The following is an 18662-nucleotide window of genomic DNA, read 5'->3' on the forward strand; positions in this document are numbered from 1 at the left end:
TGTCGGCCATCTTCCCCCTACAACTCTTATAACAATCCATACATACATCAATTGTATAAAACACATTTGTACATTCATTGCCCTCATCATTCTCAAAATATTTACTCTCCACTTAAGCCCCTGGCATCAGGTCCTCATTTTGCCCCCTCCCTCCCCAGTACCCCCTCCCTCATGAGCCCTTGATAATTTATAAATTATTATTTTGTCATATCTTGCCCTGTCCAATGTCTCCCTTCACCCACTTTTCTGTTGTCCATCCCTCAGGGAGGCGGTCACATGTAGATCTTTGTAATCGATTCCCCCTTTCCAACCCACCCTCCCTCTATGCTCCCAATATCGCCACTCATACCACTGGTCCTGAAGGGATCATCCTCCCTGGATTCCTTGTGCTTCCAGTTCCTATCTGTACCAGTGTACATCCTCTGGTCATGCCAGACTTGCAAGGAAGAATTCGGATCATGATATGTGGGGGATGGGGGGATGGAGGAAGCATTTAGGAACGAGAGGAAAGTTGTATTTTTCACCGTTGCTACATCGCACCCTGACTGGCTCGTCTCCTCCCCAAGACCCCTCTGCAAGGGGTCTCCAGTGGCCTAAAAATGGGCTGTGGGTCTCCTCTCCGCACTGCCCCCCTCATTTACTATGGTAAAAATTTTTGTTCTGATGATTCCTGATACCTGATCCCTTTGGCTCCTCGTGAGCCTACAGGCTGGTGTGCTTCTTCCACGTGGGCTTCGTTGCATTTGTGCTAGATGGCCGCTTGTTTACCTTCAAGCCTTTAAGACCCCAGACACTTTATCTTTTGATAGCTGGGCACCATCAGCTTTATTCACCACACTTGCTTATTCATCCACTTTGTCTTCAGCGGTTGTGTTAGGAAGGTGAGAATCATAGAATGCCAATTTAGTAGAAGAAAGTATTCTTGCATTAAGGGAGTACTTGAGTGGAGACCCAATGTCCTTCTGCTACCTTAATTCTAAACCTATAAATATGTGCACATAGATATAGTTCCCCATCCTCATACATTAATATATTTGCATATGTATTGTTTGTTTTCTTTCTTTCTTTTTTAGGAATTTGGCAGTGATTGGTAGATATATATGGGCAAGAAAAGTATATATTACTTCCCTTTTTGTTCCACCTTCCAAAGATCAAACTGGAGCTTCACTCAAAAATTAAAGAGTTTATTGAAGGAACAAAACAATCGAGGAATGGACAATAATAATTGTAAGGATTCACAAAGTCCCACCGTAAAAGTAAATTTTCAGAGTTTAAATGCAGAAGGATCCTGAAACTTAAAAGATTATTCCAATCCCTTGATCTTTACTACGTTTGGCTCAAATGGACAAGGCAATATCAAGGACACTATATAATGATTGAGTCATGTAACAATTTTTATTTGCTTTGCTTTGACTTTAGATATTGGGAGAGAGAGTGAATGCTCTTCCTGGCAGCTTGTTGTGGGAGTAGCTATGCTGACTTTTACTCATATTTTCTACACTTTCAACTGAGTTGAAACTAAAAATTAAAATTGTCGATCACAGGACAGAATGTTGCAAGACCAACCACTTCTATGCAAATACCTTTTACAAGTTCAAACCTGTCCGATAGAGTCACTTTGGGTCACAATCAACTATTTGACAGTGAGAGTTTCCATGTACAATTTAGAAGACACTAGTACACTCTCTACGATTGTAAACAGGGTTTCCATTGAATCTGTTTGAGAGCTGTGGGAACAAAACCAACTCAAGACTCTGGAGAAAGGCCCACCTGTGCTCAGCTCTGAACCTGCTCCTGGATCCTGTGCTTGTTGTTTGTCCTGAGCTCCCCCTGCTGGTCAGTAAGCCCCATGCAGTCCAGCCCCAGAGCTGTCCTGTGAGGGTCACACTGACTGCCCTGTCTATGTCCACCTGCACTGAAATAGACAGATGGGTCCTCAGTGCTCACAGAGGTCAGGGGTAGGGAGAACTGTTTCCTGGAAGAATCAAGGTCAATATTACAGAGATTTATAGTAGGAGATCCCTGTTCACCATGGCCTCTCCCTGGCTGCTGCCTGAATCCAATCAATCCCAAATACCCTCTCCCTGAACCAAGGTCGTCCTATCTCAAGAGGCTTTGGAGTCTCCTCCTGAGGAGGCCACTTTTAACCAGGAAACTATACCAATCATTTTCTTATGAGTATAACTGACTGTTATAAGGTCTGGAACCCATGAGTAGTTTGCGAATGCCACAGCATTACCGCTCCACCAAGAGATTTCTCCAGAACTGTTTCCCACATCAAGTTGAATGCAGGCAAGTGAATGAAGCTAGAAAGCAAGCAAATAACATGTCTACTTATTAGAAAGAAGGAAAGAAGGTCTAATAATATTGGGAATGGATGTGTTGAGAAAGGGCCAGAAAATTTGAGCTGAGCATTTTCTTCAATTTTGACAATGCACCTGCTCATTCTTCAAGGGCATCAAGGACTGAACTCTGAGAATTTCATGAAGAAACTGTACTTAATCTGCTCTATAGCCCTACGGTTAATCATATGTTACACAGTGAGCCACTTAAGAGAAACCCAATCCAGTAAGAGGCGTCAGTGCCCCCATGTGGTGAGATGTCTCCCTGTCATGTCAGTGATCTGTGTTTTTATTCTCACTCTCTAGGAGACAACAGACACTGTATCCTCTGGTGCTGGACTGAGAGATGCCTCTGAGACTCCTGCTCTGCAGCTGCATCAGGCTGAGGGTTTCTGCCCCTCTCAGGAAGGGGGTTCTCTCACCGTGTCTCTTGCACAGTAATACATGTTCTTCAGGCTGCTCCACTGCAGGTACGTGGTGCTGATGGAGTTGTCTGTGGAGATGGTGACTTTTCCTTGGAAGGATGGGTTGTACCTGGTATCAGAGTCAACAGGATAAATCATTCCTACCCATTCCAAGCCCTTTCCAGGTGGCTGCCTAATCCAGTGGCTCCAGCTTCCAGTAAAGCTGTACTCAGATGCCTTACAGGAGATCCTCGAAGATTCCCCAGGTCTTTTCACCTCTGCCCCAGACTGCACCAGGTCACCTGAGCACAGACACCAGTGGAGATAGGATTCAGAGATCAGATATTCCCTCTACACACACACACCACCACCACCACCACCACCACCACCACCACCACCACCACCACCATCCCACCACCCCATTCATCTCAAATCCTGTGACGATCCTGACCTTGGAGAAGAGCAATGAGGAGAGCTAGGCTGGCAGAGCCATCTTGCAAGGAGGATGGAAAGGGATCACACTATGGTCCCCAGCTGGATGATGAGGGTGCTTCCCCTGTGGAGGTGGCCTGTGGATCTAAAATGGATGTCTTCACTTTGCATATTTCTTCCCTGCTCTCCATGTCAGACTCCTCCAGTCTTATAACCCTGGAAACCCAAGGTAGGAGGAGGTGCGTGTGTTGGGACTGCTGGGAGGGACAGAACCTGATCCTAGTAACATCCTGCAAAACACACACACACACACACACACACACACTACCACCACCACCACCACCACCACCACCACCACCACCACCACCACCACCACCACCACCACCATCACCACAACCACCACCACCACCCGGCACTGACACCTCACGCATGGAGAGTTTTGCACTGTGGCTCTCCACTCAGTGTATCTCTTAGTCCACACCCGGGGAGGAGTTGTTTCAAACCCAGTGTGAATCTGCAGCCCAAGGAGCCTGGGGCGTCACAAAGGGTCCCTCCTTACTGTCTGTGGGGAATGATGTCCAGATAGAGAGTACCCCTGTCTCCTTAGTGAAGACTTTGCAGAATCTGATTTCCCAAATGGTCCCTTCTTAGTAAACTCTCAGGTACCTCCTAGTACCCAGGTCTGCCCTGTGCTTCCTGCTGCCTGAGAAGAAATATAATCTGTCCCTAAACATTTCTCTGACCTACTCTGATCTAAACTAAAGAAAACAATCAGTGGGTTAACTTTTTCTCTCTCTGAGGAGGAGGCCTTGGGGTTCGGGGAACACAAAGAACCACTGACATAACAGCCCACAAAGACAATGTCCTACGTCTGGGTTTTGAGAGTAGTGACTGGGGACATTAAAACATATGAAGGGCAGCTAATTGTTTCTCCCTTTCCAGAGTGATGATAATTGAAGACAGATGGAAACCATTAGTCCAATGCTGTAATTAATCATAGATTCGAGTCTCCTGAACTCTCAGACCAGAAGAAACATATGGTGCCTTACTATCAGTACCCATTTCTTTGGAAAAGATAGCATTAGAAGGTCTTAGGAAGAGTGGGATAAAAAGTGAAACAATACACACAGAGAGAAACATACACACACACACACACACACAAAGAAAAGAGAAAAAAAGAATAGATTTACTGGTTGGTAGACTTGTGGAAGTCCTGAGACTGTGGTTGTCAGCCTCCCTTCAGGTCTGGGACAGAACTCAGCCCTTGGAAAAACTTCCAGCCAAATAACTGACAAGCCTACAAGGGAGCAATAGTCCTGGGGAGATACAATGACTTTAGAACAATCAAACTTCTGTGATTAAAAGGGCAACATTTATCCAGGGAAAAATTCATAATGTTTGGAAAGAAAAGGTAATTGTAACAGGAGTTTGTGTGCATTGCAGTCAATGAAATGAAACAAAAGTGCATGCATTTTTGAATGAACACTAATCTTCTCAGTATACCTTCATGCAATCCACAAAAAAAAAAGTAAAGAGAAAATAAAATTCCAGCATTTCCCCTCAGTTTTCTCCTGATGAGGAGAGAGCACCCCAGGTTGTGGTTTATGCACTTGGGGTCTCCCAAGAAACAAACAAGGACCCAGAGAATGTGTCCTACTTCCATGCCTCATTCTCCTCCCTCTGTTCTCTGGAGTTGATGGACATGCTAAAAACATCTTAATCTTGGTTCTCAGAGGCAGGAAGAGGACTAAAAACCACGACACAGGGAAAAATGAGATAGGGGAGGCTCCAATTCTGCTAGGAAACCTGTACCTTCCTCATCACACACTGAGTCTTGAATCAGGATCATGTGCCTGTTTGGCCTGAGACCCTGTGCCATGCATCCCAACCTTCCCTTCATGGTGCTTACAATCTGGTCTCACATAACTTTCCTTACCTACTTTTATCTGCATCACCACACGCATCAAATAAGTGATATATTCCTGTTGTGGAGACCCAGTTTCTTAAGAAAATCTCTTGAAGAGTGAGTCATTGTTGTATAACATCCATGTACAACTCCTTATGACACACCTCATGTTGTAGTTTGTGCATTTAGTCTTCAATTTATCTCAAATAGAAAAAAGTGTTATCTGAACACCCTCTGCCTGGACTCAGCCCAAATCCCTGAATCTGAATACACAATGACACTGGAGTTTGTTGATCGAGTTTCTTTATCTCCCTCTCCATCCTTCTATACATTTCCAATCTCTGCTCTATATCTATCTATCTATCTATCTATCTATCTATCTATCTATCTATCTATCTATCTATCTATCTATCATAAATCTGTTAATTGGTCTACCAATCTACTGAACAATTGATTAAGTTATCATCTATTTTCTCTGTATATACTGTCCATATCTTGTATCTATCATCTATTTGTATTTATCTATCTATGTTCCTGTCCTATTTCCATCTATTTCATGCTTAACTTTATTTCTGAAATAAACCTCGGCTTAATGGGAGTATATTTGTTTTGTTCTTGGTGGTGTATGTTATATGTAGGTCATTGATTTTAGTTTACTAGACTCATTTATTTGTTTACTTATTTGATTCTTGATGTCCTTTTGGATCTTCTGTTTCAATGTTAAGTCAATAATTGAACATGTTAAATTGAATTACTCCATTATTTGGTTGCATTATGCTGTTATTTATTTATTGCATTAAAATATTAGCCAGAAGTTGTTTGATATATTTTGAAGAAATAATGACATATTCTCACCACCTATCTGGTAGTTAATTATACTGTGGTGGCTTGTGTTTTGCTGACATGCTGGAAGATATGTCACTCTTATATCAAATGCCAGAAGGGTCACCCAAAGTGAGCAGATTTCAGCAAAGCTTCCAGACTAAGAACAGACAATGCAGAAGGACCCCTCTCCCTCTTCAGAGGAAGAAGCTGCTAAAACCTTATGTATAACTTTGAAGCATGGTTGAATACTGAAAGCCTAGGCAAAGGAAGTAGGAAATTGTTGAAGCTACTGCCAGATGGGCCACTCAGGTTTGAGGGCACTCAAAATGTTACTGAAGAGGAGCTGATTTCTTGAAGTCATCTTGATTTCCATGATGATGTGATTTGGGAGTTGAGCCATCAGGATCTCCATTTGCTGATGGGGCATGCCTCAAGGTAAAGAGAAACAGCTGCAGAAGTCTTCTTAGGAACAGAACTTGTAATTTGCATACTACGGATGTTGGGAAATTGGAAGTGGTCAAATATTAAATGGTATACATGTGTATTGATTGATATCCTAGGCATTAGTGAGCATAAGTGCACTGACCAGTATTGGCCAATTTGATCAGAAAATCATAGGAGTTACTATGCTGGGAACAGCACAGTCAAGAGAATGGCATGGAATTGTCAGAAAGGTTTTGCTAAACCCATCATGAAATACAGTACTCGCTGTGATAAGATTATATTTGCCTTCAAGGAAATCCAATCAATACAAATATTATCAAGGATTACTTGAACAATGCAAGTGCTGCCAAGTTTAGAATATCAACATAACACTAATAAATAAAAATTATATTTTTATTTGGTTCTTACTCCCCACTTTTTTTGCTGAGATTTCAATTCCATTATTATACATCCTACATGCAATAGGTCTGATTTTAAATATTTTTATACATTTACATTGTATTCCTATGTCATAAAAATAGAGAAAACCCTTGAGGGAAACAGCGAGATGGAGATGCATAACCAGACCACAAAAGGAAACCAGCCCTGAAACTGTCCCTCTGCACCTGCTCCTGAGTGTGTCCTGTGATCTGTGGGTTCTGAGCGCCCCCTGCTGCCCAGCTCCCTCCCAGCAGGGAGTTTGTGTCTGGGATCACACTCACTTCCTCTCATTTTCTCACAGAGTAACAGAGGGTCTTGTCTTTCATTTTCTTACCGTCCATTTGCAGAGAAACTGTGTTCATGTCATTGTCTCTGCAGATATTGAATCAACCCTTCAGAGTCTGCATAGTTCTTAGTGCTGTAACGGAACTATTTACACAAATTGATGAACAAAGCTTACATACCAAGGTATCTTTATCCTCCTCTCTTGAGGGGTGATTTCATTTCACAGGAACGTTATGCTATTTTCAGGGAGTAATTGTCTTTGTTTCCCATCTTGAAATGCGTAACAAGTAAAGAAAGGATTCAGCGAAATATTCGGAGTCCCTGCCTCAGTGAGCACAGCTGCCATTCCCCTGGGTTTTCTGACGCTCTCAGGATATGGGTTTCACAGCGCTTGTCTCACACAGTCAGGTTGCAGTGTCCTTGGACTTCAGGCTGCTTATCCGTAGATAAGCTGTGCTGATGGGGGCATCCAAGGAGAAGACAGAGCCCTATGTGAATCCCTGGATATATGTTGATTTCCCAGTGTGGGTGTTGATCTAGCCATCCACTGAAAGCCTCTTCCGGGTACTTGTCAAACCCTATTCATTCCATCACTGGTGAAGGGGCTCACAGAAGTCCTACAAGACACCTTCACGAATCTCCCAACTTTTTCACCTCAGCCCCAGACTGCACTAACTGCATTTAGGCATGCACACCTGTGTGTGAGGACGTAAACCAGAAAGTGAGGGCTCTGGAGCTGCCACAGTGTTCGCTCCATTCCCATGTCTTATCTTACCCAGGGCGACTGCCAATAGGAAAATGAAGCTCCACAGTCACCCCTTCATGAGTGCACTTTGTTGTCAGTGGTTTAGGAATAACCTATGTGGCAATATCTTTGCTTAATGCTTCCCCAGGGGAATGGCTTCAGCCTTCAAATCTATAGAGCTCTCGTATGTGCATATAATTCACATTCATGAATGTATTCCTGGTCTAAATCAGTGATAAATAATAAGAAGCCTTGATAACTCTAGAGCAGCAATTCTCAACCTTCCTAATGCCACGACCCTTTAATACACTTCCTCATATTGCGGTGACCTCCCAACCACGAAATTATTTTTCATTGATACTCCATGACTGTAGTTTTGCTGCTTTTATAAATCAGATGACCCCTGTCAAAGGTTTGTTCGACCCCCCAAAGGGGTTTTGACCCCATTGAGACTGCTGCTTTAGAGCATCACACATAGTGATAGCTGAGCTGTTCATCTCAAGTGCATTCTGGAATACTGATGGCTAATTGTGGGAATATCTCACCAAGTGAACTCACAGCTGGTCATGACTGGTACAGACGTATCCACGTACACACGTCTCCTATAATTTCATTCACTTCATAGGTGAGAGGTGACAAAAAATCAACTTCCCAAACACTAACACTGACCATTCAAGGGGGTTGTTTTAGGTGAAGTTGATTAGAAAAACAAACCCAGAGAGGTTAAGAGAGCTTTCTATCAAATAGCAATTGTACGTTGAGAAAACATCCAAGCCCAGTCCAGATCAAATCCATAAGCCTGATATTAGGCCATATGTCCAATACTAGTCCGTACATTTCTCTTGACTCACAGAGTATTCAGTGATGATGAGTGCAGGAAGATCACAGTCTAGTGGCTGGAAAGTCTTGTGGATCCAATATCAGTGGAAGCCTCTTGGTGCTGGTGTGTGTATCCATGTGGTTCCTCCAGCTTTCTGCATGGGCCTCCCCACAGGGAGATGAAGCACAGACAAGGTGTGTCCCGCCTCCCAAGAGAGAGGAAATTCTCAGAATCGTCATGAGAAGGCCACGCACACAAGTAAGCATCTTCAGGCTGTGAGCTGATTGACAGGCTAGACTCCACCCCTACACTTATTTATCAAGTTAACATGAAATTATGTAACTGCCACCACGGCTATTCCTCTGGTCTGTGAAGTGCAGTGATTTCTCACCGACTCCTGGGGTTGGGAGAGTCTTACTCATTTTACTGTATCCTCCTCTCTCTCACTTTTAATGTAATGAGCGGGTATTCCTAAATAGCCACCTATGTCTTCCATGAACTTAGCTTTTCTTACTCGTTGAAAAGAATTGAAACAAATGTATCATTTTAGCAGGCATATGCTTATTTCCACTACTCACATAAAAACCAGTCCACAAGAACAAAAATAATCATAGTGAATGGGGGTGGGGGAGTGTGGAATGGAGACCCAAAGTCCGTTTGTAGGCCACTGGACATCCCCTTACAGAAGAGTCTTGGGGAGGAGACTAGCCAGTCAGGGTGTGATGTAGCAACTATGAAACATACAACTTTCCTCTAGTTGCTAAATACTTCCTCCTCCCCCACTATCATGATCCCAATTCTACCTTACAAATCTGGGTAGACCAGAGGATGTACACTGGTACAGATAGGAACTGGAAATGCAGGGAATATAAGGTGGATGATCTCTTCAGGACCACTGGTGTGAGTGGCGACACTGGGAGGGTGGAGGGAGGGTGGGTTGGAAAGGGGAAACCAATTACAAGGATCTACATGTGACCTCCTTCCTACAGGATGGACAACAGAAAAGTGGGCGAAGGGAGACTTCAGAGAGTGCAAGATATGACACAATAATAATGTATAAATTATCAGGGGTTCATGAGGGAGGTAGAGTGGGAAGGAAGGGGAAAAACGAGCTGATTCCAGGGGCTTAAGTGAAGAACAAATGTTTTGAGAATGATGAGGGCAATAAATATACAAATGTACTTTACACAGTTGATATATGTATGGATTGTGATAAGAGATGTATGGACCCCTAATGAAATGATTAAAAAAAGGCAGGGAATAAAATTTTTAAAAAGGTCCACAAAACACAATGGAAGAAAAATTGAAAGGCAACCACTTGAATAATATAAAAGTGTGTAAACTTCAAAAATCATACAAAACATCTTTTAAAATATAAAGGAAATTATCTTTATCACAGTAAGTCTGATATTATTCCATAAATAAATTCAATTATTTTGCAATATATATTTAAGATACATTAACAGGATTAACAAAAGTTGTACATTTTAATTAAAAAATAATATCAGCACTGTGAAAGAAAAAAGAGAGAGAAAACCCATAATATCAGGATATATCACTACAAAATTGGCAAAATGTGAAGAGTATAGTACACATTTTTATGAAAATACTGCCTTGTCTGAATGGTCCTAAAACAATCCAAGAGCTAAGAGCTCATAAGACCCACTAACCTCTGGATGGTTTTCATTTAAAGTCCAGGGGACTGGTTTCCAGGTTTCAGCTGGAAGAACTTGGGTACAAAGCAGAAGGGGTGATAAAATGTTGATCAGGTTTGCTTGATGTTGGGCCATGAGGCACCGCTTGCACTCATCCCCCATAACATCTATTCACATGGAGATTACCACAGCTCTGTGCCTGTGTGCCCACGTTGGGTCCTTTCTGGACCCCTCCAACTCCATTTCCGCTATGGACCCCTGCACTCTCTCTCTTGGCCTGTCTCCTCCTCTGAGTCAGTCATAAGCTCCGTTTTCTGCAATGTGAGTCACGGATGCACGGATGCTGGGAGTCCCTACATGCGGGCATCAGAGAACTGACATGGATTGACATATCAAAATGCCTCCAAAAATCTAGAGAGAGGTGCATTCAGAGAGGCACAGCAGTAATCTGCTTACCTGGATCAGAAACCACTGAAACCATGTATTTAAAAAAATATATGTATATATATATAAATTAAAATGTGATAAATTTCTAGAGGCTGAGTACTGATTACTGAGACTGTGAGAAACCACTGGGACCGGTCATTAGTGGAGCTCATGATCTAACTGTAAAACCTGTTGAGGTTCTCCAGTGAACATTCAAAACAAGTCCTCGTGTTTCTGGCCCTGGAGAAGAAGACCATTCTCAACTTGAAATATTTCACACCAGAGGAAGGTCATTTGTATTGTCTTTCCATAGCTGGGGGTGAAATATTTCTCCTATCAACCACCCACCACACATCTTACCCATGATGCCTACGTTGAGAGTCGGGGGGGGGGTAAGGGGGGAAAGAGGAATAGTCAACAGGGATAAACAGTCAAAGGTAAAGAATATGGATACTGCCGTGAAGCAAAGGAACACCAGCCAGTGAAGATATAAACTACAGCACAGGCATGAAGGTCAGAGCCCCACTACGAAGGTCCCATAACAGATTCAGGCTCAATTAGATGATCACACAGAAAATTCCTATTCTCTCACTTCATCACCATCCAGATTCCCAGCATAACAATTGTGGATTACAATTTAGAAAGGTAAAATTCTGCTCCTCTGAGGAGTAAAAATATAGATGTAGAGTGAACATTAACATTTTCTACCTCTTGTCAGATTAGGATAAATCCTCACAAGACTCAGATATGAGAACAAGGGCAATAAATGTTTCCACCGTGCAGAAATAGTAAATAATAAGATGAAATTCTCATTTATCTGAATACATCAATCTCATTTGATTATGACCTTTCTGTGCAGTTAGTTTTTAGTCTGTGTAGCACATTGTGACATCTCAAATTTAATTCATTAGCATCTTTGAAAGTTTTCATGATTCATTTTATATTGAAAAACTGAACAGAGTGATTTTTTCAGTCACACGACCAATCAACATTTTTTAACAAACTGCTGTAGCTTGTCCAACTGAAGTGACAGGACACATGTTTGTGGAAATGGAGTGCTGAATGAAACAGAGTCCTTTTTCATATGAGAGGAGAACATGGGACAAAATGCTCTGCAGAGCACATTGAAATCTGCAAACAAAGAGTGAGAAGACTTAGGAGATGATCGCATTCTAATAGAGTAAAGCAGGTGCAGCAGTGAATAAAGCAAACATAAATAGCAATTAATTTATTTCAAAAACATAATGAAAGTAATGCCTGAAGCCAGATGTCTCAGTAAAATCTGTCAAGCTTTAAAAACAAAGTGAAAAGTGTTTATGATACATAAGTAGCATTATAACGAGCAAATTTGCCATTAATTTGTTGACTCAGTCAATAAACAGTTGACTAAGACTAGAATTCAGAATACTGAGCACCAGAAAAATGACATGAGGTTACTATTATTTAGGGAGAATCCAGACTGCATCACACTTGATAATGAGACGTTTCTTTGCTCCTGGACCCAATTCCTACAGGCATATCTAGGTCAGTCTCTCTAGATCTAAGTTGTGAATTGCTTATATTTGACTTATAGTCCATTCTGCATAATGTGTGAATTAAGTCACTGCCAACATTAATTCAGAACTCTCCTTATTAGTTAGTTGCCAATGTCATAGTTAACTTTACTTTTGAAATTGGAGGAAACATTAACTTTAATATATACCGTGACATTTTTTTTTAATGTATTGACCATTTTGACTCCAGGTCTACTACAGACTAGAACTGAACCCATATGGTTCCCTAGACTGTAATCTTTGTGGATGCAGCTTGTCAGTTTTCGTGTGCACAGGGACCTGATGGTTGGTGTTAATGGCTCACCTTTCAAATGGCACCCATGAGCTTGAACATTGAGGCACAGGGATTGCTATGTCATAACCTACAAAGATAGGAAGAAACTCAAGTTAAAAAATATATTTAATGAACGTGTAAAATGTTTTCATTGACACTAAGCAAGCATTTTCCAATCTCAGTCCTATCACCCTCTTAACCTGCGCTGAGAAGCCTCAACCTCATTTCTGAGTTGTAAGAAGGAATAAAGGATAAACATGCTTTCAGTGACTTTCATAAAAATGACTTCATTATTTTCAACTTTGTGTGCTCATACACTTGTCTTACTTTTATATTTATGCTTAAGTAAAATAAGCCACGTAATAGATTTCAACAGCTAGATATTGGTGTGTCTATCACTCTACTAATTAAGAAAGTGTTTGTTAAGAGAAGTATGTTCGCTTTCTGTAGAAAACACAGATTTGACCAACCAAGATTGAAGATTGAAAAAAAATAAAATTAGTTCTGGTATGCTCTTAGTAAAACTCCAACATTCATGATAAAATGTACAACAGATACATAATGTTAAATGACACCGAGCTTTAATGTCTCTAGTGCATGTAATAAAATTCCCAGGAAAAATGATAGAGGCATGAGTCTTAAACAGGATTGAAAGTCATCACACGTGTGAATCTCTCTGGATTGGGAAATATCCAAGTCAATATAACCAATAGAATAAATATAATCCAACCATTTTATGTGTATGCTAAGAGAAAAAATAACACCAGGTTATCTTCATAAAAATTTATCAAGAATCTGTCAGGCCTGAGAATGCGTCTTACATTTTGTAAAACTAGAGTGGTCACAAAGGATCACGGAACCCATTCAATTAGAACATCCAATGGCCATAGTGAACTTCCTTTGAACTGAACAATAGTTAATACAATTTCTGCCCAACATACTCCCTCTCTCTCCTTATCTCAAGACCATACAAGTAGTCTTCCAAAAGTTAAAGAAAAAAATCCATTATCATTTAATTACATTTCTCCATGAACTTTTTGAAAAAAAAAACAACCTTTGCCTCCTGTTATAGATTGACAGTCCTTCTCTCTCCCCTGGCCTCTTCTGGATTTTCTCTCACACAGGTGTTTCCCCTGGAAAATCTGCACAGATTTTCTCCTGACTTGGTTTCTGCATCTTGCAGGATTGAAATTAACACATGCTCTTTAACAGAGTGATTGATATTGTGGCCATGCTCCTTTGGAGATATAAATGATAACGCATGGATCATAAGTTGCTCAAGTTGAAAAAAAAAGAAGGAAAGAAAGAAAATAGAAAAGGACAAATAAGGGTTCAGACCATTGTTGGGTTTGACACACTTCTGCAGGAAGGAGAGGGTCAGATGTGAACCAGATTATGCTTTTATATGTCACTGTCCATACATTACCCACTCAGTAGTCTATACTTCAAAACTCAGAGTTTTGGAATTAGAGAATTGCACTGTAGTCTTTGCCATGAGTCTATTATTTCAGAATCAAATCAAATCACAGGTCTTTCCTAAAGGCATCTCTTTGTTGGTTTGAAAAGTCAGTACTCAAACACATGATTTTATGGCCCCCCTTCACCTCATCTGACTCGAGTCTGATAGAAAATTCTACTGGGGTTTCTCAATGGTTCATCAGAATACTCAATCTGTGATGCCAGAAAAACAGTTTCCATTGTGTTAATGGACTAGTTTTCCTGCAAGTGAAGCTATTTACTTGTTATTCAATGCAACTTTTGAATCTATACATAGTAGGGGTGAACACAGAATAATTCATAGAGAGAGATCCCCCGGGAAAAGTAAGAGATGGAAAAGAATCTCAAAATCACAACAGGAACCCAAAATGGTAGTGAGGGGGGAGTGGCAGGCCTGGTAGGGAATGATCAAGGGCAAGGTTACGTAAAGAAGAGGCATAGCTGTAACCCAGGTGGGGACGGAGCATGGTAGTAGGGCAGGAGGAAAGTCAAGGGAGAAGGAGGAAAGAGCTAGGAGTCAAAGGACATTTATAGAGGTCTAGACAAAGACATGTACATGCAAATATATATATGAGGATGGGGAAATAGATCTATGTGTCTATATTTATAGGTTTAGTATTAAGGTGGCGGAAGGACCTTGGGCCTCTACTCAAGCACTCCCTCAATGCATGAATAATTTCTTATATTAAATTGGCACTCTACGATGCTCACCCTCCTGACACAACTGCTGAAACCAAAGCGGGTGAACAAGTAAATGTGGTGAAGAAAGCTGATGGTGCTCGGCTATTAAAAGAGATAGTGTGTGGGGTCTTAAAGGCTTGAAGATAAACAAGCGGCCATCTAGCTCACAAGCAACAAAGCCCACATGGAAGAACACACCAACCTGTGTGATCACGTGGTCCCAGAGGGATCTGTTGTCAGGCATCAAAGAACAAAAAATCATATCATTGGCTGCACACCTCCATGATATGATCGCCGAAGAGAAACGGGTGCATAAGCAAATGTGGTGAAGAAAGCTGATGGTGCCCGGCTATTGAAAGAGATGGTGTCTGCGGTCTTAAAGGCTTGAAGGTGAACAAGCGGCCATCTAGCTCAGAAGCAATAAAGTCCACATGGAAGAAGCACACCAGGCTGTGTTATCATGAGGTGCCAAATTGATCAGGAACAAGATATCATCAACAAAACAAATCTTACCATAGTGAATGAAGGGGGAAGTACAGAGTGGGGACCCAAAGCCCATTTTTGGCCACTAGAGATCCCCTCACAGAGGGGTTTAGGAGAGGAGATGGGTCACTCATGGTGCGATGTAGTACCGATGAAGAATACAGCTTTCCCCCAGATCCTGGATGCTTCCTCCCCCCCAATTACAATAATCCGAATTCTACCTTGAGGGACTAGATGGGGCAGAGGTTGTGCACTGGTGCATGTGGGAGCTGGAGGCACGGGGAGTCCGGGGTGGATGATGTCTTCAGGACCAGGGGTGTGAGGGGCGATACTGGGAGAGTAGAGGGTGAGTGGTTTGGAAAGGGGGAACTGATTACAAGGATCATCATGTGACCTCCTTCCTGGGAGACGGACGGCAGAGAAGGCGGGGAAGGGAGACACCGGATAGGGCAAGATATGACAAAATAACAATCTATAATTTATTAAGGGTTCATGAAGGAGGGGTGAGCGGGGAGGGAGGGGAAAAAGAAAAAGAGTACCTGATGCAAAGGTCTTAAGTGGGGTGCAAATGCTTTGAAAATGATTAGGGCAAAGAATGTACGGATGTGCTTTATGCAATTGATGTATGTATATGTATGGATTGTGATAAGAATTGTATGAGCCCCTAATGAAAAGTTAAAAAAAAACACAAAAAAACCACAACAGGAAACCCACCCTGACAGTCAACCAGCACTGACATCAGACGCTGGTTCCTGTGCTCACTGGATCCTGAGTGCCCCCTTCAACAGCACAGTCCTCTCCCTGCAGGGAGGTTTGTGCCTGGACTCACAGGGACTACCCCGTACTTTCAGTTCATCCTGCTTCTGGAGATGGCAAATCAGCTCTTCATGGAGCATAGGTCTTTGTGCCACCATCAGATAAAATTGTGCAACCCACTGAAAGCCCTCCCCTGGAAACTGACACACATTGGACACACCAGTTGTTACTGAAAGTGAGTACAGAACCTGAAGGGGAGAATTCCAGAGACCACCAAGGCTTACTCAAGCCTCCCCTAGATTCCATCAGAGTTGTGTTTACATATAGGGGAGGAAAATGAAACTAAATAAAATAAGAATCAAATCAACAAACTCAATTACCCCCTATTGTTATGTTAATTCTAGTTCATAGTGTCCCTGCAAGACAGAGTAGAAATCCTTATGGTTTTGTAGACTGTAAGTCTTTAAGCAAATAAGCAGCTTCATCTGCCTTCCTCATAGTAGTTGATGTGATTAAACAACTCACTCTGCTATCAGTAGATGAGATGAGAAAAATTAGATTGGACTGGCAATTTCTAAAAAATATCCTGATAAGGACACAGGATATGGATCCGTATGCGAGAGAAGAATGTACAGCAGTAGTCAACATCTTTGACTCTGTGGACAGTAGCAAGAAATAATAGTAACATGGTAAGTATATATACAATTACTGTCCCTGAAAAATATTTGAGGAAAATGTCAAATGGGGATCTAATGTGCTGAGATAACTAACTCCAAAAACAAACTGAAAATTTATCTTTGAAAAGAACTAAAGAGAGAAGAGTGACACGGTCTTCAGGAAATATAATGAAAGTCCTAAGCAAACAAGAGAAGGATATTGTTTGGACACAAAATGTGAAATTATCACCTATGAGAATATCACTAATGAGGTTGAAATGTGAAATTATCACCTATGAGAATATCACTAATGAGATTGAATATCACATTTCTTTCAATCTCATCATAAATAAAAAACATCCTATAATCAATGTATCTTACTAGAAAATATGAACATGTTTTCATATATAAACATATAACAGCACAATCAAATCTAAGAAGGTCATTCCATTCCAACACAATGAGCATAATGAGACAAGGTAGAAACATTGCTTCTGAATTCTACCACAAGTTTTGTACATAAGACAGAGTTCTAAGGGCTAGCCCAAGCCAAGTGCAAGAAGAACAAAGCACAAACATTTGTCTATGAGAAAGAAGGTGATTCTCTAATGGGTGATTTTGTATTGAGGTAACCTGATCAACTTACTGGGCATCTGCTGGGTTACACTGACATTTAAGAAAGTTTTTCCTACCTCTCATTTTTTTCCTTCTCTCAGGGTAAGATTTGCATCTTAGCTGAGTGATCTTCCAGCCTCCATGGGCTTCTCTGCACTTTCTCTTTTACAAACATTTCCCCCAATGAAGTGAATGCACTTAATAAACCTTGGTCTTTGCATCATGGGGCTGAGGTGAGCATTTATTTTTTGACCATATGGACACACTTGCATTAACAATTATGTTATACAGGGTTCTCCAGAGAAACAAAACCATAATGCTAATAATATATATATATATATATATATATATATATATATATATATATATATATATATATAGAGAGAGAGAGAGAGAGAGAGAGAGAGAGAGAGATAACATAAGAAATAAATAATCTATAAAGCAGTACAAATGGCTCAGTGCAACTCACTCCCATGAGACAGCTGTGAGACAGTGGCAGTACTTCTAATCCTGAGGGCCTATAGAGTAATTCAGGCTGTCCGGCCACAGGCAGCAAACAGCAAGGCAGGTAGGTCACCAACAGCCAGATGACAGGGTCCAACAGCTCAAGAGCTGTATATTCCAATAGTGTGGCAGAGCAGGTCTTGAAGATACCTCAAATTACAGCGACACAGTCGATGGGATAGATGTCCCACAGGTAGTGTAGATTACAAATTAAGGCACAGAACAAGCAAGGCAGCCGCACACTGGTCTAATGATCAAAGAGCAAGAAACAAGAAAGGTGAGGCTCACCAAGCCATTTATCTCTCTGCCCTTTAATTAATCCCACATGTGTTTATCGGCCAGGTAGACACAATAAATTAACTACCTCAAGAGTGTAGGACGATAGACCTATCATTATTTGCTGCCATGTGAAGATATCGGGTACAGTGTCTAAAATTGAACATATGCAAAGATGTTTTCATAAATGAGACATTCAATTTCATAAACTTGATAATGTATCATTGAAGAGAGTCATTGTGGTGGTTTAACATGGTTAAACTTGTTGACAGGGATGCTCAAAGGGCTTTCCTCAGTTGAATATTATTTTATTCATTGTAATATTGTACTTATTGTATGTGCAAAAATATACTCATATTTTGTAGCCAAAGAATGTGAGGATAAAAAGTTACCCACAGATTTTCCTAATTCCAATAAATGTAAGCTTGAGAAAATATCCAGAAATCAATCTTCTTCAAAATTTTCAAACTGGGCACTGGTATGCATTGATGCAAAACTTTCTTGAACAGGCCAATAATATTGATACAACTAAAATAACTTATCTCTAATTTGGAAAGTCTTGTTCTAACATGGAAACTGTACAGATGAAAATGTATGCTTTACTGAAAATGTGCAATTCGCTACATTTTTATATAGAAAACTCCACAATATTTACACGTTACT

The sequence above is a fragment of the Tenrec ecaudatus genome (genome assembly GCF_050624435.1).
Source record: "Tenrec ecaudatus isolate mTenEca1 chromosome 2 unlocalized genomic scaffold, mTenEca1.hap1 SUPER_2_unloc_13, whole genome shotgun sequence".
Taxonomy (NCBI): Eukaryota; Metazoa; Chordata; class Mammalia; order Afrosoricida; family Tenrecidae; genus Tenrec; species Tenrec ecaudatus.